At 45.3% G+C, this 21,042-nt stretch overlaps 2 protein-coding genes across 2 annotated transcripts in view; both read left to right on the top strand.

The window, feature by feature from the left end:
• Nucleotides 1-79: 79 nt before the first annotated feature.
• Nucleotides 80-21,042, top strand: part of LOC148004260 (uncharacterized) — a 22,421-nt gene continuing 1,458 nt past the window's right edge. Inside the window, exon 1 of the mRNA XM_087564169.1 lies at nt 80-352. The gene's annotated coding sequence lies outside the window, so the exon portion shown is untranslated. The remainder of the gene's footprint in view (nt 353-21,042) is intronic.
• The window catches only part of Cilk1 (ciliogenesis associated kinase 1), a 55,348-nt gene continuing 38,174 nt past the window's right edge, over nt 3,869-21,042 (top strand). The window contains exon 1 of the mRNA NM_138886.1: nt 3,869-3,992. The gene's annotated coding sequence lies outside the window, so the exon portion shown is untranslated. The remainder of the gene's footprint in view (nt 3,993-21,042) is intronic.

Below are 21,042 nucleotides of genomic sequence, written 5' to 3' on the forward strand. Positions count from 1 at the left end.
TCTACAAGGCACTCTGGGATCTGTAGTCGACTGTTCCACGTTCGGCCGGAACTTAACACCCACCCACCCCCAACCCGGTGCCACTTCTTACAGTCCAAACATCCGATTCCACGTCAATAGAAGACACTTGGGTTGCACATTTTAGAACTTTTTCACCTGCAGGCATATGCTAGCAAAACTTACGGGCTTCCCAGCCTCTGACATTTAGACAACATTTATTGAGTTTCTGTTAAGTGTTAGAATGTAACAACCAGGAAGCTACATTCACCCGACTAAACAGAATTTACAATTTTATTGTGCTACTTTATTCTGGAGCTCAGAAATGAAGTACGTCTTCGGCAAAGACATGGAGGTAAAAGGGAAGGGGTACAACTTGATTACAGTAAGAAATTGCAAATCCTGTGTATGTTGTTTATTTAGTTTGTAACCCACCGAGTTCAGTTAATGCTGGAATATTACCTCAACTTTTGGGCTTGATTTTGTAGAAATAATCATAATTGCAATGGTTTGATGAATACACCTGTCGCGACATGCCCAGAAGACAGCCTCTCAGAGCACTCTTTCCCACCCTTGGGCTCTTACATTCTCTCCACCCCGACTTCTTTAATGTTCCCGGAGCTAGGGACTGGGACGTGGATATAGATGTCCCATTTAGGGCTGAGCACTCAGGAACCTGTCCTCCGCTGGTTTTGTAAATAATGGACTCCACCGCTAGTGGAGACTGTGTTGTCTCCTCCCTTATAGATGAATCTAGTGTGGATAGATCAGGAACTTGGCTATGGGATCACCCTAGGAATCAGTTTATGATAATGTAATTTTCCTTCCCAGAATTTAGGGTGGCATTCCCTAGAAGCCACCATGATGTGTTCAGGCAGACCCAGGTAAATATTTTCTAGCTAGAGCCCAAGAATACTTTTACACTCCCTAACTAATGCTTTGAGCTTCTTTGTTCTCTGAAGTTACCCTTCTGGTCCTGTTCCATGCCTGCTCCTTTGCCTCTATCTTCTTCCTGGCAGTTTCCGGTTTTCCCACTCTCCAGTCCTAGAGTTTTCCTAGTTCTTGAGATTCCATTTGTGTCCAAGTTTAAATTCTTTTATTAATGAGACTAAGAACCCCAGGAGGAGGCTTGTGTTTCTTCAGAATCGTATGATGGCTCTACATAGACTCCCCGAGATTTCTTATCTGCCTTTTAATTCCTCTCCTTAAAAGACTTACGTTTATTTCTGTGTGTGTACACCTGTGTAAGTGTATGTGCCACCGTGAGTGCGAGTGTACCCAAAACGGCCAGAAGGCATTGGATCACCTGCAACCGGAGTCACAGGTGATTGTGAGCCATTTCACATAGATTCTGGGAACCTTACCTGGAACCCCTGCAAGAGCACTTAAGTGTTCTTGACAGCCAAGCCATCTCTCCAGCTCCCTGTGTCTTAATTCTTTAATCAGCCAAGAATAAGAACCCGTTCCTCCGCCCCTAGACACCATCCTTTTGACCAGTTATGACTCTACATGAACTGCTGCCCACTGTAGAGGAAGCTTCTCTGATGAAGGTTGAAAACAGCACTAATCTCCCGTATAAACAGAGACTTAGAAAGCAGTTTAACAACATCCTTAATAAAACGGCAGTCATGGGCTTCCTACATGGGGCCTATATCATATTTCCTCTATAGATAGGGTCATGGACTTTGGACAAGGTTAGAGCAGGTCTCAGAGCCAATCAGAAAGCAGTTGATTTTCCCTATAACTTTCATGCCACTTGAGTTACATGCAGTTAAACCACCAATGCACATAAAACAAAAATGAGTCGTAAACATCAGTTTTCAGATGAAGAATGATTTTACACAGTTTTAGAACTAGTCAATTTCATTGAAAGGGTTGAATGGTTAAGGACAATAGGCTGGCCAGTGAACACACGTTTTTCTATTAGTCTAACAAGTTAATGAAGTAGTAAAACTTAATAAAATAAATATTTGTGAAGATAAGATCAGTACCTACTTTATTGAAACCCTGTTTGCTTCATAGTGACAAGCCTGTTTAATTAAAGCACAGCTACAATTCACTGCTGCTTACTTGCACTCTAGATGGACTCCATCATAACCAATAGCCTTCATCACTGTTGTTTATCGTCTCAACCTGTATTTACTGGGTCATAATTTCCCAAGGGTCGGAACTAGTAATCTAAGCTACTTAGTAACCCAGTGGACTTCTGCCAAAAGTAGACAAAGACAGTCCCTCTGTTTGCAAGGCAGACTGGCTTGAACTGTTAAGTTTGACTAAAACATAATCATTTTAGTTACTTTAAAAGCTGCCTTTTTACCAGCATTGAATGACTTTTTAGGCTCCTTATCTCGTGTTCACTAGTGATGATTTGTGACTCCCATTTGTCATGTGGGCTAGCTGTCATCTAGGAAAACAAGGAGATGGGTGAGGGCTGGCAGAAGCCTAAGGGAACTTGACTATCTTGTACGTTTCTTCAACAGTGGAGCAAACAGAGAGACGGTGAGATCAGAGCTTTGGTAGATTCAGGGGCCGAGGAAAACGGCCTTCAGTCCTCAGGATTCAGAAGCAAATAGAGGAAGGGAAAACAATAGAGTGAGGAGCTGGGAATCGCTTGATCACCTTGGTAAGGCCGGCTCTCCTGAGCTGTTGGCCGAGTGTCCCTGGCTCTTCTGCTTCCGCTGTGGGGGCTGTAGGTGTGTACCACTGACTTTGCCAAGCGTGATTGTGGAGAGTTAAACTCCAAAATACCCAGTATAAAGAGTTACTGATTTATTGGCCAAAATAGTGTAATGTAGGAAGGTGTGAGTCTCCAAACCAGCAGCATCTGCCCCAGGAACTCCTGGTGTGGGGCAGTTTGTTTTTGCTAACCTTCTAGGGTACCACCCTGTGGGACCACAGAGTCCAGAGGCTTAGTGGTAATTTGGTTTTTTCAAAATGCTTCAGAGCTATTCCTTAAAAAGATTTAAGGTGAAGCCCACAATATGATTTATGTATTTATTTATTTACTTATTTAATTACTTACTTATTTTGGGGAGGTTTGAGACATGGTCTCATTACATAGTTCTGGGTATCCTAGAACTCTCTATGTAGACCAGGCTGTCCCAGACCTCATATCGATCCACCTGCCTCCGCTTCTCAAGTGCTGTGATTAAAGCCCTACTCAGGTTCTACAATATAATTTATGGTGTGAGTTTGCTCCAGTGGTTCTCTACCTTCCTAATACAGTTCCTCATGTTCTTGTAATCGCCAGCCTTAAAATTATTTTTGTTGCTACTTCGTAACTATAATTTTGCTCCTGTTATGAATCATAATGTAAATGTCTGTGTTTTCTGATGGTCTTAGGCCACGTTTAAATGCCCAGAGAGGGGTTGAGAACCTGTGCAAACAGTGTTAGATTTCCTACCACCGCATAGAAAGGAGTGTGCATGTTGCATCTCCTTGGTTTCCCACGTGGGAAGCTACCCAATCAGTCTTTCAAACCTAAAGTTGCAATAATGTTGAAATCGTTTTTCTACTGTGCTTAAATACAGACATCAAAATGTGCTCTCTTAAAGCATTGCGAATGTGCAATTCAATCGCATTGATTTACATTCAAGCAGGAAACGTTTTTTTAGCAGGGCTTCCCTTCTTTGGGTGTACTGGGGTCAACCATCCTGACAGTGGCAAGTCTGCAGCTCCGGAGTGGGCTCGGTGCAACCCAGGAGCTCAGCGCCGCCCTCTGCCGAGCATCCGGGAGATGGCCGTGGTGTAGGGCTGCGCGGGGCCAGCGAGGGGAGCTGCAGGGCAGCTTTTCCAGGGAAAGCGGCTGGTCGTCCCCACTAGGAGCCACTCCGCCTTTTGTTTGTTTTGCTGCCGGAGGCCGCGGAGCGGCGGGTTCCTGCTGGATGCCACGCGCTGCCGGGTGTGGACTTGCCGGGTTCGCCCGCTCGGATCCCACTGCCCTTGCCTGCCGGGCCCGCTCGGGTGCACGCGCCGCCCGGCTGTGATCGCCGCCAGTAAGTGGGGCTGGGGCTGGAGGGCTACAACGTGACCTGTCGCTGGGTGCTGGGCGGTACCGGCTGACCCGAGCGAACTCACGGCCAAGAAGGCTAGGGACTGCGGTTTCTCGGTGGACCCGCCGCGGTCCTGTGGGTCTTCTTTGCCGAGAGAACTCCCGAGCCTGAGGCTCTTGATGGGTGTGTTTACCTTTCAGTCTGAAGAAGCAGAGCACCCTGGCCGACTTGAAACCTCTTGTGGGTGGGTGGGTGCTGACGACTTGAGATTATCATTTGCCTAACTAGGCCCTTGTTAATCCCACCCCGGTCTGAGCAACACACTTGCTCGCAACCATTTTACCCCAGATTTCCTTTTACTCCGATTTCTTTCTTTTCACACCAACCAGATGCTGAAAGATTTTTTTTTCAGAACAACGTTTATTTTTTTATTGTTAACCTTTTAAAAGTTTGACAGTAGCATTTATGGCTTGTACCGGAGGTAAAATTAATGCATCTTTCTGCAGAGGAATGTATTCGCTTCCACTTATTACTAAGGAATAGCTTTTACTAAGTCTGAGGAGATTCCACCCTGGATTTTGCCCACCTGATTGATCTGAGCTATCAACGCCGTTTTTTTGTTTGTTTGTTTTATAATTTTGAGCCCAGTTGTCTTTGTAATGAGAGGAGTTTGATAGTTAGCAGTTTTCATTTCACCCATTTCCTGGTGAGTCTGGGGCGTGTCTCAATAATGAATGGTGTCCTTGCTTCAGATGAAATTTTAAAGAGCTTTAAATCAGTATAGTCGACATATAAATTATTTGCAAGATGTGTGCCTTGACTGCATAACTGTTACAGTAGCTAATGTATGCATGAATATGCACATCTGAAATAGTTTCTGAACAATCTGGTAGATTCTCTAAGGCCCTCGAAGAACCTAGACTTGGAGAACACTGTAAGTCAGAGTAGAACCCAGGGCAGTGCTGGAAGTTTTTAATTTAAGATGACATCCGTGTAGCCCCTGCCTCCAAAATGCAGCCTCCCAGCAGCACGCCCCCCCCCCCACTTTTCTGCTCTTTGCTTTCGGCTCTGCCTTATCCCTTTCTTCAGTCACACTGGTAACTGAGTGAGAAGAGGGCAGCTTCAATTCTTAATGAGACCAACCAGTTTCCCATAATGGAGGAGTGTACTGTAGGGTCCATGAAGCCCGCCTGAGTGGGCATCCACGCCAAGGGGACTGAGCATTTATACGAGTCACAAAGGAATCATTTCTCCTCCTGAAATTTCCTCCCTGTATGCCATGCATAATTGTTCTCAGGAGAAGTAAGGAGTTGGCCATCAGGAAAATGGAGTCTTACTTGCTGACCGTTCACTCGCTCTGTCAAAGCCCTTCTCACAGGCTCCCTGTTCTGTCCTGTTTTTCCCTCACAGCTTTTTTTTTTAAGGTTCCTAATAAGCTGGAGATTGTTTCAATTCTCAAGCATTTGAATTATCTTTAGTCATTTTCCCTTTGTCCTTTATATCAGTGAGTCACCAAGACCTTTGGAATGTGTTCGTATAGACTTCCTTTTGCATCTAATCTAGTTCTTGCCCTTCCCTTCCTACAGCCTGAAACATTTGGAACCACCTTGTCACCAGCCTCCTTAGTAAGCCCTCCCGGGATGTTTACCCTCTCTGTTCTCTTCGTCTGTAGCCTGTCTTAAGTTTTTCACACGGTCACTTTTTGCGGTACCTCCTGGCCATGTGGCCATGGCTCATCTATTATGTCAGTTCCACACTAATCCATCTGATTTTTCAAGGCCATTCCTAATGGACCTCATCCTTCACATCTAATTCTTTGCACTTAATGTCTTACCATGGGGGCCAGACTCCCCCAATTGTCTCGATCATCTTACTCTCTTTAGAACCTCTCTTTATCTTCCACATTCCCCTGTGCTAACAGTCCCTATCGCTGGGGGAGGAAGTCCTTTTGTGTATTTGTAAATACATACATGTGTGTATGTAGGTGCATGTGCTTGCATGTGTCCATGGGAATGGCCAGAGGTCAACACTGGTTGTCTTCCTCGGTGACTGCCTTACATTTGGAAACAGTGTCTCACTGGTTCCCTTAGGTTCCAGGTGAGACTGTGCCCGACTTTGGCTTGTGTGGGTGCTGGGGATATAACTCAGGTCCTTAGACTTGCACAGCTAATACTTTTTCAGTTCCCAAGACCTGCGAGTCTTTTTGTCATTGGCGTTACTCATCTCCCATCTTTTTCCTAAAAGTCTTGAAATATTTCTTCACCAGCCTGTTGTTATACTATTCCCTAATTGGCTTAGGTTATTTTAAGTCTCTTGAGGCCAAGAACCATATTTTATGGATGGCAATATGTCCTTGTGGTTTGAGAGTGAGGCAGAATTGTGGTTGGGCTTGACCGTTACGTTTCAGTCCCACGACTGTGTCGGATCCTTCCAGCAATTACTCTCCCCTTAAAGCCAGTTGTAGTGTGAATATGGTCTACAGTGCCTACTCAGTCATGGCCGACCACGGTATGCTTATCCCTTTACAGCTACGGGCAGAGTCCTAAGCAAGTGGCCTGCACTTGGTACGTTTGTAGTGGAGCCTGGAGGAGAACCAGGCTGACTACGCAGTGACTCTTGCCCTAACTGACAGTGCTGGAGCTCACAGTTTTCCTGGCTGCTGTTCTGCTTCTGGGATCCGTTACTGTTTTTCCTTCTGAACCTTGCCAGGAACATTTCTGCCTTAAAAAAAAAAAATCAGCAACCTCTTCTACTTCATTTTGTGGGACCTTGTCAAGTTAAAGATATACCTACCCAATGCATTCAGATACTTATGAAAGATATATGACTATATATTTTTATCTATTTATATTTATTTGGTTTGGTTTTTGAGATTGGTAGTTTGAATGAAGATGCCCCTCATAGGCTCATAGGGAGTGACACTGTTAAGAAGTGTGGTCTTGTTGGAGTAGGTGTGACCTTGATGGAGGAAGTGTATCACTGGGCTTTGAGGTTTCAGAAGCTCAAGCCAGGCCCAGTGTCACTCTTTCTACTGTAGAACTCTGAGTTACCTCTCCAGCACCGTGTCTGCCTGCGTGCCACCATGATGATAACGGACTGAACCTCTGAACTGTAAGCCAGCCCCAATTAAACGTGTCCTTTAGAAGAGTTGCAGTGGTCACGGTATCTCTTCACAACAATGAAACCCTAACCAAGGGGGAGGCTTGCTCTGCAGCCCAGACTGGCTATAGGCTTGCAGTGATCTTCCTGCCTCAGCCTCCCACGTGTTGGGATTGAAACTGTGAACCATCACTCCTGGCATTGACTGTGTGCATCTATGCAAGACTACTTACCTGCCGTTGGCTTCTGGACAGAATTCGGGTATAATGACCGCTGTAGTCTCATCTCTGCTGCTGTGGTGGAGCACATTGACCAAAGGGAAGGTAGGGAAGGTTAGTTCTATCTTACAGTTTACTTTCCATCACAGACGGGAGCCAGGCAGAGAGTTTAAGCCAACCTTGCAGGAATGCTACTGGCTGGCTCCTAGCTCATGCTCAGTTACCTTTCTTACACATCACCTGCTCAGGGTGTGGTGCGAACCGCGGTGGACTGGGCCTTCCTACACCAACAATTCAGACAGTCTCCCACAGACCAATCTAGGCAATCCTTCAGTTGAAACTCCCTTCTAGGTGACTCTAGGCTACTGAGGGGCAGTATCTCACTAGACTGTCCACTCTTCATTAGCATTCTTTGAAGGCCATAGCACTTTTTACAATTAAGTATAGTTAGTTAGTTAGTTAGTTAATTTTTTTGAGGTAGGGTCTCATTGTATAGCCCTGAAACTTGTTATGAGCCAGACTAGCCTTGAATTCACAGAGCTCTGCCTGCTGAGGACTGAGGTGAAAGGCATGCTCCCCCACACCTGGCTCTATGGCATTCTTTTTTAAAGTCGGGATCTTGGTGGTTCAGCTGCTCCAAGATAGCGTTGCCATAGCCTCTTGAGTGCGGGCATTTCAGATGTAAGATACCACACCTAGCCTAGGCATGGCATCCAGAAAGAGGCCTGTCACTAGTGTCAGACTCTGACCGTGGACTTCAGTGTTTATAGATGGTTTGATACCACGATAGTATGTGCTGGATGAATTAGACACATTCTTCTGAAATAATAGTGTGACTTGTCCTAACTTACACTAGTGCGCACCTTTGGACTACAGCTCTAACTTTCTTATCAAAATACACATGCTCTGGCCAGGTACGGTGACTCACACCTATAATATCAACACTCAGGAAGCTGAGGCATGGAGATCAGCATGTTTAGGATCAACCTAGAGTACATAAGAAGTTCCAGGCCAGCCTGGGCTATAGAGTGACCAAAAACCCCCTAACAGAAACTCCCAAAAACCCATTTTGTAAAAAGACTTTGGCGAAGCAAATAATTTCTGGTGCAAAGTGCATTACCACCCTGGGGAAATGTTGTGGGAAGAAGAAAATGCAGCTGCCTTTCCTTGAAGCCCAGGAAGTAAACGAAGCAGGTCAGATTCTCAGAGATGGTAATTCTGGCACTTCTGCTTACCCTGAGAAGCCAGCCAATAAGAGGAACTCGGCCCTATTCGACAGTTCAGGGCAGTGTTCAGCCCAAGCTGAAGGCTTACATTCCTAATTTCCTTATGAAGTTACTGGAGTGTCTTCCACACTTGAAAAGATGAACTCTTCCTGGGAAGCGTAATTCGTGGACTCACTGTATCCATATTCTGGGTTGTTTTGTGAAGTTAACTGTGGGTTCAGGACTAGGGAAATACTCATAAGCCTTTACTGAGGTCTGTGGGAGCATTTGATGCACCTTCGGTAGACGAAAGGCTGTTTACATTTTCACGTTTAAAAGTGTGCCACTCTGAGGGTGATAAAGATTCGATGCTTGTTAATGGGGTCTTCTGACCTCTTGGTGTTGGATGGTCTTCAAGTTTACGTACAGAAAGAAGAATTCCCAGTTTCCTTGTGTTAATCCCAAAGATGGGAAGAGAAAGACCACCAACCCAAATTATCACAGACAAATTAATTTAATTAAAGCAAGTTTTCTTTATACATGAACTGCCTACCCCTGATGTGGGATTCGAGAGGTCGGCATTGGACACAACAAGGTACAGGTTTTTATAGCTCAACGGAGGGAGTTTTCCAAATGGAGGATGTGGCAAACAAATAGGTGGGGTTACAGAAGCAGCACATAGCAAGGTGGGCATAACAACCTCCTAAAACAAAGGCAGGGTGGCAAGGTGGGCGTAATAACTTTGAAATAAGGACCTGGTAGCTGATTCCTGGAACAGACAGCACAGGACGATTTGTAACTAAGGTTACAGTGGGGCATAGCACAATGTTGAGAAAAAGGTTTAATCATAAACAGGAAGGTGTCTAGTTTCTCTTTACTATACGATGGCTTTCGATCCCAAGATGGAGGCAGGTTGGTCCATCACTTGGAATTAAGATCCAACTGAACGTAGCATTTAAATCTATACTTGTTAGCTTCCAGGTATATATTTTCATACTTTCAGTATTTTCCTAGATTCCCAGCTTGTCACCCTCAGTTTGAAGATGGAATGGCCATGGTTGTGCCTCATACTTCATTCAGTCCTTTCCCCTGTGGTATGTGAGGAACACACCTTTAAAGTTTTTCTCTTTTATTTATTTATTTTGAGACAGCCTCATTCTTTATTCTATCCTGGTACTTGTCATGTCGCCTAGACCGAGCTCAAGCTCATAGTGATCCCCCTGCCTCTACCTCTTAAGTTCTGGGATTATCATACCCAGCGGAAACACACATTTTTTAAACGAATATTATCAAAAGTAGTTTTTATGTAACATGGGTATAGCATAAACCAGGGTAAAGTGCTGCGACTATGGTGGCCATAGAGGCCACACTAAAGTGTGACTCTCACCAGCACAAGGGATGGCTCTGCAGTCAGGAGCTCTTGTTTCTTTCAGAGGACCCAGGTTCAATTCCTAGCACCCATACAGTGGTTCAGAGTTATTCATAGCTAAAGTCCTAGGGTACCTGACGTTCTCTTATGGCCTCCATGGGCACAGTACACACATGACACACAGGTCTATATGCAGGCAAAACACCCATACATATAAAATATGTTTTAATATGATCAAGAAATATATGATTCCTTGTGATCCACATGCAGTTGAAACAGTCATACGCATAAGGTAAATGAATCTAAAACTTAAAAAAGTACAGTAAACGTGTAATTTTCTGGAACTAAGATGAAGAGTTATACCTACTTACCATCTCTAACCGGAACAACAAAGTTTGAAATGTGAAACTTTTTAAGTTCCAACGTGACACCAACAGTCCCACAACCAGACATTCATGACTTTCACGCCTGATTCTGTAAGAGATTGTGGTTGAAATGCAGACATAATAAATATTCTCTGTGAAATTACCCTCTAACTCTGCCTGTGAGCTATTGTCTATGTTTAAAGTATATTCAAATACCACCTAGATACAGATATTCCAAAGTACCGTGCTTCTTCCTAGATTTGTAGTTCACAAAAATGATAGTTAATGCTTTTGTCCTCTTGGATTTTCTTTATATGTAAGTTTATCAGAGAATGATTTCAGATGAAACCAAAGGAAAAGAAAACAAGATCTGTGGAGATCTACCTGGGGCCAGGTCCTGGCCTCTGACTAAAGCTGTAGTGGCCGGTGGCCGGCTGTGTCATTTGTTTGTGTGATATCTGTGCCCCTTTCCTCTGCAGAGGTGAGCAATTGTTATGGAGATGTGTAACCCCTGGAGCCTTAAGTGGTTAACTGTTCCTTCTGCAGAAAACATTCAATGGTCCCTGCTCTATTTTTATTTCCATACTAAGCCACTATTTTATCCTTGGTGCATTTTAGGGAAGCATGGTAAACTGAGTTACCACCATCATAAGTTAAACCCGTTGTAATTCCAATCTGACATACCACTAGACGTGTCTGCATTTCCAGAAAAACTTACCGGGGAGACCACCCTGGATGTGGGTGGTACCATCCCAAGGCTGGGGCCCCAGACCCAGTGAACATGAAAAATGCTGAGAACTGGCACCCCTCTCTCCCTGCTTCCCACCGAGGTGCCACGTGACCAGCCTCCTTCCGTCATGACTGGCCTGCCTTGGTAATGCACCTTAAAACTGAGTCTAAAGGGACACTTCCTCCGCTAAGGATTGCTTACGTTGCTTTAGTGAGGTTTTATCAGCAATGAAAAAAATCACTGAGATCAGGGTTAAGATCATGAAACAGTTCCTGGAATGTAGAAGAAGGCCCAGCAGATAACATATTTAATGCACTCCTTTGTCGTGATACAGACAAACCAAGTTCTATGTAAAGAAGATAGCCACTGTTCCCCCATACACACTTTTTTTTAAGAATTATTTATTTCATGTATGTGAGTACACTGTAGCTGTCCTCAGACACCAGAAGAGGGCATCCAGATGATTGTGAGCCACCATGTGGTTGCTGGGAATTGAACTCAGGACCTCTGGAAGAGCAGCCAGTGCTCTTAACCTCTGAGCCATCACTGCAGCTCATAGCTGCTATTCCTAATTCAGGAACTAGTAGTCGTCTAAGAGACAAAATGCATATGAGATTTGTTTGCTAAAGTGTATACAGGGGAAGAATACCTGGAGAGGGACATATAAAAGACATTTGCTGTTTTTAGGTAGCTTATAAAGTTGCTCTCATAATGTTGTTACACATTTGAATAAGGATACAGAAAGTAATTAGAAACCTGTAATTTTCAGGAGTGGCATGAGAAGGGTGTCAGGAGGTTGTACATAAGCAGACTCCCATAAGCAAAAGGGTCTTGGAAAACCACCGAGGCCAAGAGTCAGAAGCTCTCCCTGGGCATCTGGAAAGTCTGAGTGGCTTTGTTTGGTTCAACCTCAGCAGAGAAATCCCCAGTTTGCACGTGTGTGTGTGTGTGTGTGTGTGTGTGTGTATGTGTGTGTGTGTGTGTACATATACATATCACACATACACATACATATATATACACACACACCTACACAAACATACACATATACATACATACACCCATATACATATATGTTAATTGTGAACCATTAATGTTCCAAAATAAAGACTGTACTGCAATTCTGCTGTCCCCGGCCTGTTTTCTAGGCTGTGAATGAACAGGGTGTCTGATGGGAGAGCCTGGTCATGAGCGGATGTCCTATGAAGCTGAGGAGAGGGAACTGGGGCAGGGCACAGGAAGGTCTTCACCAGTTTCACCTCGCTAGGAAAACGGTAACATTCATTTCAAACATTTGCTAGAATTCTTTGAAAGAAAGCCTTTCTCTGTTTAGATAGAGCATTGCCCAAACACAAAAGACTCCTGGAACAGCATGGAGGGGCCTAAGAGGCCTGAAGCTCCAACAGCTCTGTGGTGTCCACTCTTCCTCTGCCTCAGAACTTCAAACTGCTTCCGGAAAGCTCAAACGAGCCCCTGATCTTTGTCTTGTCCTAGAAGAGAGAGACGCACAGAGAGGTTTCTGTACCCAGGGAGGTACAGAAAATAAATAGCGAGGTCTAAACTTCACATTTGGGCCAGCCTTTGAGAACCTGCTGTGTGCAAAAAGAGTGTGCATCATGAAGGCACAAAGAACAGAGACGTGGGGGCTGCATCTCTGCAGAGAACCGTCCACTGGGTCACTCACCATGTAGCAGGGGCTGGTATAGGTGGGGACAGGCTGTGATGATATCATGAGCAGAGATCCTTAGCTGTGCCCATCCATGGGACAGGACAAGAGGTCTAAAACGGACATGTGAGTTGACCTAGGAAAGAGGAGGCAGTTCTTAACTTGGAGCCTTCCCCCACCAACTTGCTTTAGTCAGGTGCCTTGTAACAAGGCACGAGTAATCAATGTAATATCCATCTGTATTGTGTATCACAAATGTGAATGCACAAACATGGATAACCTCACAACTGTAGAAAAACATAATAGTTGGCCTTTTGACCAAATTGTAAGGAACTCAACAACTCTGCTGTTAGACTGCAGTCCCAGTGAATCATGGGTAAATGTGAGAGAGAGCAGACCAAGAATTGGAACCTGAACTCCATACAGTTAGATACTAAGTAGTTTTGTGGTTACCTTTCGTTGTTTTGAAACAGAGTCTCGTGTATTTCAGCCTAGTTTCAAACTCTTGTGGCCAAGGATGACCTTGGACTGTCAGATCCCCCTGCCTTACATTAGTAGTAACAGGATGACAGGCAAGTACCACGGCGCTCAGGTTAGGCCATCCTGAGGGCTGAACCCAGTTCAAGCTTGGAAAAGCACTCTACCAATGGAACTACATTCCTAGCCCCCATACAGGGATCTTAAAGGCCCAAGGGAAACTGCACATAAAAATACTCTGGGATGAAGAGGGGATGCCTCTGTTTTGGCCAGCTAGTGCTCCCGAGATTTCTGAGTGATACCACAGTAAATTCTGGTTAATTTTTATGGTGTCTTTATACTGTATTTATAGCATGCATTCTTTCAAAATGGAGACACATGGTGGAAGCAAGCTGAGGCAAGTGCACAGTGCCCTCTTGTACATGACTGTGACTATAGCCTGCTCCGTCTTTATGGCCGTATGGCTTAGAAATGAAGCACTCATGGCTGAAGGCTTGGTTCCCAGCTGGTGGATACAACCATTGAGGGCTGGTTGGATCCTGAGGACTCTGACCTACCCAGTGGATTCCTGATTGGACAGCAGCATTGGATGGTGGCGGGAACCTCTGGGGGTTGGTCCTAGTTGGAGGGAGTAGATCACTGAGATCGTGCCCTCTACAACCTATCTTGTCCTAGGCCCACCATGTCTCTTTCTACTTCCTGTCAGCCATGAGCACCGCTTTGCTCTTAATGAGCGTGGTCACCCTTTGGCTAAAGGACACAGGCAGAGGAAAACGGCGAATACCTCCCAACACAAATCATAAACTTCAAACATTAGGAGACATTTTTACGTTTTGTTTTTTGGAACACGATCATGCATTTATTGGGTGTGAGCTTTCATAAACACTATTGTTTCACAGTGTCAGAGGTTGGACAAGCCTGATGACCCATCCTTTTGGTCACAGTGTTCTGCCTTCCCACAGGCCCCAAACAACCGAGCCAGGCAACCGTGGGTCAAAACATCTGAAACTATGAAGTAAAATATATAATTTCTCTTCTTAAGGTGTTTGTGCCAAATATTGTTCCCCAGTACCCGTGCTGATTATGAAAGGCAGTTTTTCGCCTTCCTGTCAGTATAACCTTCACCTGCTATAGCTGGACTGCTTTTAGCTCCTCTTGGTAGAATAGTGAGTTCAGTATCAAGGGCATTTACGACGTCATCCAGCCAGAAACCAAAGGCAGATACGTTCAGGGAGGATACGGCAGCCCTGCCGATGGCAAGCAGGGCTAGGCCTACATCTTTCTGTTTATCCTTAACAGATGAGACTCTCGTCTTTGCAGTTGATGTCCTCCGGATACAGAGGACTCCATGTGCTCCAGCTAGTACAGCTTTATACAACCAATCTGAAGGCAGAAACTCAGACTACATCCCTGTCACCGGTCTTACTCCTCCTTACAGCCCTCCTCTGCCCTCACCCACTCACTTCCCTTTCGGTATCGTGTGCTGGTGCCACAGCCTCATCTCTAAATAGTTTTCAGTAGGAAGCGCTGTATCTCTGCTGGACTCTAATTTATGCCGAGGCTAGAGGGGGTGGCTTCAAGGCCTGAATCTGCTGGTCTGGAATCAGATCAGGGTCTGTAAGCAAATATTGCTGCTGCGTGGGCTCGACGGCCCCGGCAGAGTATCCTTTCTTCTTTGCATTGTCCATCACCCTGTGGTGTCCCAGAGCAATGGAGCATCCCTTCTCTGCTTTCAACTTAGGACGCGAGTCCATCATCTCTGGACCACAAAAATAATAAATAACCGAACAACACTGGTCTCAGACATACTTAACCTCTCCTTGCTTGAGTGTGCTCAGAGTTGACTTTACGTTGACTTCCTGCCTGGTGCTAACAGCTTTTGACTAACGGCTCCCTGAGCGGAGTGGTCCTAATGTCAGGAGTGACTAATCTTTTCTCTAATATCACTTTGCATACTCGGAAAAAAATCACATCCCCCCCCCCAGCCTCCTTCACCTCCAGCATTCTGTGTTCTCTTCGAGGGCCCTCACTATGTTCTTTAATGTCTCTTTAAAGTTTGGCATTTAGACATGAATAGCAGCTCGGCTTGGTTGAGGCCTCGTGTTGCCATGTTGCACAGTCCAGTGGACACCATTCCTGTTGTGTTTTCTGTGAATGACATGCCATGAAGTCTCGAAGCTCGTCCACTCGGTCTGAGCATTCTAAATCAGGCTCCGCTAACGCACTGCCTTCAGGAGGAAAGTGGGGCCTTTAGAGCTGTTTGTAACTGCCTAGTGCGCGTGTGCTGGGGGTTCAGGGATTGTTTTGTTTTAGAGATAGTCTGGTTGGTTGGCTGGCTGGCTGGCTGGTTGGTTTGCAATTCTTTAAAGATCAAGCCCAGGCCTTGAGCAAGTCGGCACATGCTGTAGCACTGAGCTACACCCTTAGATGAGACGTGTTCTGTATGGTTTTAATTCAGTACCCCAGGTAGTAAACTTGTAAAAAAAAAAAACATCCCCTTCCATTGCCCTTCCATTGCCCTTCCATTGCCCAGATAACGTAATCACGTGTTCCACATCCCAACCTGTGTCTGCTCCCGTTTCTGATTAAGTCAGGTCAACTGCCTTTGTCTGGCCCTCCATCATTAGTCCCTTGGTCATGGCAGTGGCCCTGGCTAGTTTCTCTGCCTTTGCTTTTTCTGCTCTAACAACTATTCAATCTCCAGAGGATTCTCCCTCTTCTGTTTCTCTGCAAGACTCTGGAGGTTTCTCTCTGCAAGATTAAAACTCCTCTATGATATACAATTGGGCCCCATCTGAGGTGGTTTTTGCCTCCTCTGCCCTTGCCTTCTCTGTACCCCAGTCCTCCCTGGAGAGCTTTCAAAATGATCAAAGCTGATTCCCACTCAGCCTGCCCCTCAGGAGCGGCGGTGTATCAGGATGTTTGAGGCTCTCCGGGTAATTCTAAAGTTCAGCCAGTAGGTCCCTAGGCTTTCTTTCCTTCTAAACACAGCAAAGTATTATTCCTATCAAGCTTTCCCGTGTGTGTAGCTTTCTCTACATGCAATCCCTTTCTCCCCATCTGTGTAATAGTCCTGTCTTGTCAGCATCCTTGTACTGCCTTGTACACACATTTTCTGTATGTGTGTGTCAACTGTGGGTTATTTCAGAGGAAAGTACTTTCTTTACACTTAACGTATACCCCCAAAGCTTACATGTTTAACCTCTCAGCAAGATGACTAGAATTGACCATGGCATCGGCAGGTACAGAAGCACTAGTCCTACCTGCTGGGAAATTACTGAGAAATGACTTGACATACAGCACACAAGGCTGCTGCCGTGACACGGTGACAGTCAGATCTTGCCAAAATAGTTGGTTCTCATTTCCTGATAATAACAACAAATTGTAACAAGGGGGAATTGTTAGGGTAATTGTGTGTTAAATGATTCAGCGCGTCTTAATTTCATTAAAGTGCTTCATTCATAAGTAGTTTTCTTAATAATCCGGGAAAGCCTTGTCACAATTATCCACTTTAAGTGGAGAAGGAGACAGTGGTGTATTAGCTGCAAAGCAAAGACTTTTGTTGATAATTGCTAGGCTAAGGCCATAGCAAGAAGGGAAGCAAGCGCCCACACACACCCCACTGTAAGAGTCACTGCTAAGCTTTAGTCAACATGGTTCATCCAGGAGGGGGAAGGGTGTGAGGATCCTGACTCGAGTGCCGGAGATTATTACGGACGGAAACGGGGTCCTGGAGGAGCTGTGCAGTTAGGCTGCAGGGAGCTGAGTGGCACTCGATTATTAACTTTATGTGCATACACACTTGCATGGCATGTTTTCTTCAGAACACTAAACATGTCAAGATTAGCTTAAATAGAAATATGCAAGGTTGGCTAGACAGGAAGAAAAATACTTAATGAACTAGGAAAAAATGCAACCTGGTCATAACAGACCCCTAATATTAAAAGCAACAGCTTACCATTATTTAAGGAGAACAGATGTCAGGAGCAACACAAACAAATAAATGTATGTTTATGGTGATGGTCGGATGGCTCATCAGCTCAAGGCACTTGCAGCATAAGCCTGGTGATCTGACTCTGATCCCCAGAACCTACATAAAGGTAAAAGAACTGACTCCACAAATTTGTCCTCTGACCTCCACACTCATGCCGTGACACACCTGCCCCCGACCCCGCCATCATGCCCTTCCATGTACATAACACACGCAAAGACACAAAATAAAAATAACATTTAAAAACAAATGATATAGTTCATTAGGTGATTCTTGACAAATCAGAGTTCCAGTCAGTTGTTTTGTTTGTCTGTTTGGTATCTGGAAGATAACATTACAGCGGTGGCTTGGGACTCTCGATACACTACAAAAGAAATCGCATGTGCCATAGGACATATGCACACTGTAAACTCATGAGGGTAGATGTGGTGAAGAGGTCAGATGCAAGACTGCTGCCGTCTCTTGGGCAGTGGCCAGATGATCTTCGAGTCAGGTTGACACCTGGATGCAAACAGTCCATGGTAGGACGCTCATCCATGGGAGAACCCACTTGAATGACGGAGTTCTGGGACGGTCCCGTTAAGTGAATGTGTATTCGTATTTTTTAAATGAAGGCAAATTGTTCAGTGTGTTCTGTGCGCCTTTTAAAAAGATCCCCTCCTCCAACTGTTTTGAGTAGAAGCATTTAAACTTTCAAGCTGTAGTAATGTCAGATTTTCAGACAGACTGCAGGGGGAGTACCCCATCCTCTGACCAGTGCAGCAAGCTGTGGAGGGGTGGCCACCTTCTGCAGAGGATTTTTATTTCTCCCAGCTCTGGGATCAGGAAGCCTTAAGGCTGAGGTTCTAATGGATTTGGATTTCTGCAAGTGAGAGATCGCTTCCCAATCTGGAGATTGCTCACAGATGGCCTTCACATGGCAGAGGTGGGGCAAAGGGGACAAGACACTAAACTTGTCATATCAGGGCCCTACCCTTTGAATCTCATCTTTTACCCAGTCAACCTCTTTCCAGGCTTGATTTCCAAGTGCAATCACCTGGGGAGTTAAACTTGTAGTTAGGAATGGGAGTGGGGTGAGGACACAGCTCAGAACACAGATCTGAACACAGCACACCCCTCACCCTGATTTTCCCCATCAATGTTTTATCCTATTTGCCTCAGACCCGCACATGCATGCACACACACAAAATCTTGACGATGGTCAGCTCTACAGTGGCTTAATTACAGTGTTTCAGCTTTAGGCTGCATTCCATAGGAACTATACTTTGAATTCTCAGTTTTGATCTTTTCCCAGCCTTGGGTGATGTGGGACCATACTCTCTTGATGTTGAGTAGCAGAGCAAGCCGCAGCTCCTCAGACCTGCCATCCCATCCGGGGGTGAACAGCTGATCCCTACAGAGGCCATTGCTGTGATAACTGTATTTTGTGTTTCCACCCCATCGTGGCTACAGAAATGCACACCTGCGTGCGCAGACGCTATTTAATGCTGGGTAAAGTGCCAGCTGTGTGTTGAGCGTGGGGAAGGTGAGCTAGGCTGAGAGGTGGCATTTGGAATACCAAATACATTTTCGACTCAGAATATCTTCAACTTATAGTGGCTTTATCAGGACATAACCCCATATGCAGCTTAAATCACATTGTCCTGTCCTTATCACTAATCTTTCCGGGTGTGTGTTCCAGTAACACGAGTGCTACTCTTTTTTTTTTTTTCTTTTTTTCGGAGCTGGGGACCAAACTCAGGGCCTTGCGCATGCTAGGCAAGCGCTCTACCACTGAGCTAAATCCCCAACCCACGAGTGCTACTCTTGAGCTACAATATAGGCATCAACAAATTTAAGACAGATACAGTATTTATCTCATTTGCTTCCATTTATCTGATATCCATTGACTGGATGATGTCTTTTTATATAGCTCCCTTTCTTCCTTCCTTCCTTCCTTCCTTCCTTCCTTCCTTCCTTCCTTCCTTTCAGTGTAGAATCCAGTCAAAGCCTATATTTAGAAACATGGGATCTGGCAGCTGAGGAGATGTTGGCTCAGTGTAGTAGAGTGTTTGCTGTGCAAGCCTGAAGACTTCAGTTTGGACCCATATAAAAAGCCTGGGTGTACATATAGCTGAATCCCAGAGCTGGGGAAGGGAGAGGTGCAGACGGATCGTGGGGACTCACTACATAGTCAGTCTAGACAAAACATTGGGCTGCAGGCTTAGTGAGAGACCCTGCCTCAAATAAGGCAGAGAGCCATAGAGGAAGAAAGCCCACGCTGACCTCTGGTCTTCACATGTGCACATGTGCATGCGTGGGTCAGTGCACTCACATGAACACACTACATATACACATACATGCACACACACAGACACAGACACACATGCACTCGCATGTACATGCACACACATGCACACATGTGCGCGCACACACACACACACACATACACACACACACACACCTGAGGTCCTCCAGAACAAAACTCTGTAATTATGCTTTAGGTTACCCACTTCCCTCCTCTATCCCCGATTAGACCCTCTGCTTTTATTGCTGTTCCTGTGTTGCCCCCATTCCTTTTTGTCATACAAGATGCCTGGCTTTCCTCTGTGACTCAGTTTCTTTAAAGACTTTTCCTCCTGAGCACAACTGGAATCGTCCCAACTGGAAGCCAAGCCAACTCACCCCACCCTCGTTCCCTCCAAACACCCGGTACCCTGCGCCCACTTGAAATACCACCACCCTCACTCATTCCTAACATGGCTAAGCCCTCCTTTGAAAGACGGGCCTATATCTATAAACATTTATTAATATTTATGTGCTTTATGAATATTTATCATTGCAGTAGAATACATCACTGTAGAGAAAGCACAAAGAAGCTGTGGGGAACCTGATCCTGAAGGTCAAGAAGAAACCAAATGTCGCCCCAGGGGGAAGGACGGAGCTGAGCCTGAGGGGGCTGAGCTAGGCCCTGCCGCTCTCTCTTCTGTGTGATAAAGAGCAGGGAAGTCAGGGTTGCTGCCACAGTTCTCAAGGATGGGCACAGCTTTTACAAGAACATGGCCTAGGCTTAATCTTTATTGTTGCCTTTCATTTGGAGTTTATCTCAGACACAGACGGTTTACAAGCATTAGTGTAGTACTGGAAACTGCACCTAGTCTCCATGTAAGTAACCATAGAGCTGAGATCAAGACCCGAGAATTACTGTGCGCGTGTGTAACATTGTCACCGACTAAACCACAGACTGTGGTTGCATTTCATCTAGTCTCCACTGCCATCATCCTTTTCTGAGGCTCCTGTCTTGGATCCCATGTCCAATGTAGTTGTCATAGCTCCTGAGTCGCCGCTAACCTGACGGTTTCTCTGTCTGCTCTTGTCTTTTATGATGCTCTTGGCACTTTTTACTACCCAGTTGTTCCTAGAAAATCCTGTACCCCTCACTTGGGTTCTGCGAGCCGTTTCCTCGTGGTTGCACTCCCTGCAGTTCTGCATGTTTAAGAGAACACACCGTAGTCTGCGTTTCAAGGCACTGGCTTGGTGTCGTGTCTTTCTTATTGCATCATACCTGGAATTTATAAATCACATCTCCTTGGTGAGGAGGTTGAACTCACCTTTTACAACAAGGATATTTGGAGGGTTCGTTTTGTTTTGTTTTGAGATTGGGTCTCATTGCATAGCCCTTGCTGGTCTGGAACTCCCTGTGTATACCAGGGAGTGTCCCGACAGAGCAGACGAACCAGGAATAGACTGGCCTCTAACTCACAGAGATCCATCTGGTTCTCACTCTTGACTGTGCCACTACCAGGGCATTTGGGTTTTATTTTTTGTTGTCATTTTCCCTAGATTTCTTCCTGTATAGCTATCTCTTCCCAAGAAGTCAACCATTATACTTTGAGATTATACGAATGTCCTGTTTCACCCAGCCACCTCTTTTTCATGTCAGTGGGTCTTGCC

Source organism: Rattus norvegicus, chromosome 8 (assembly GCF_021556685.1).
Source record: "Rattus norvegicus strain SHRSP/BbbUtx chromosome 8, alternate assembly SHRSP_T2T, whole genome shotgun sequence".
Taxonomy (NCBI): domain Eukaryota; kingdom Metazoa; phylum Chordata; class Mammalia; order Rodentia; family Muridae; genus Rattus; species Rattus norvegicus.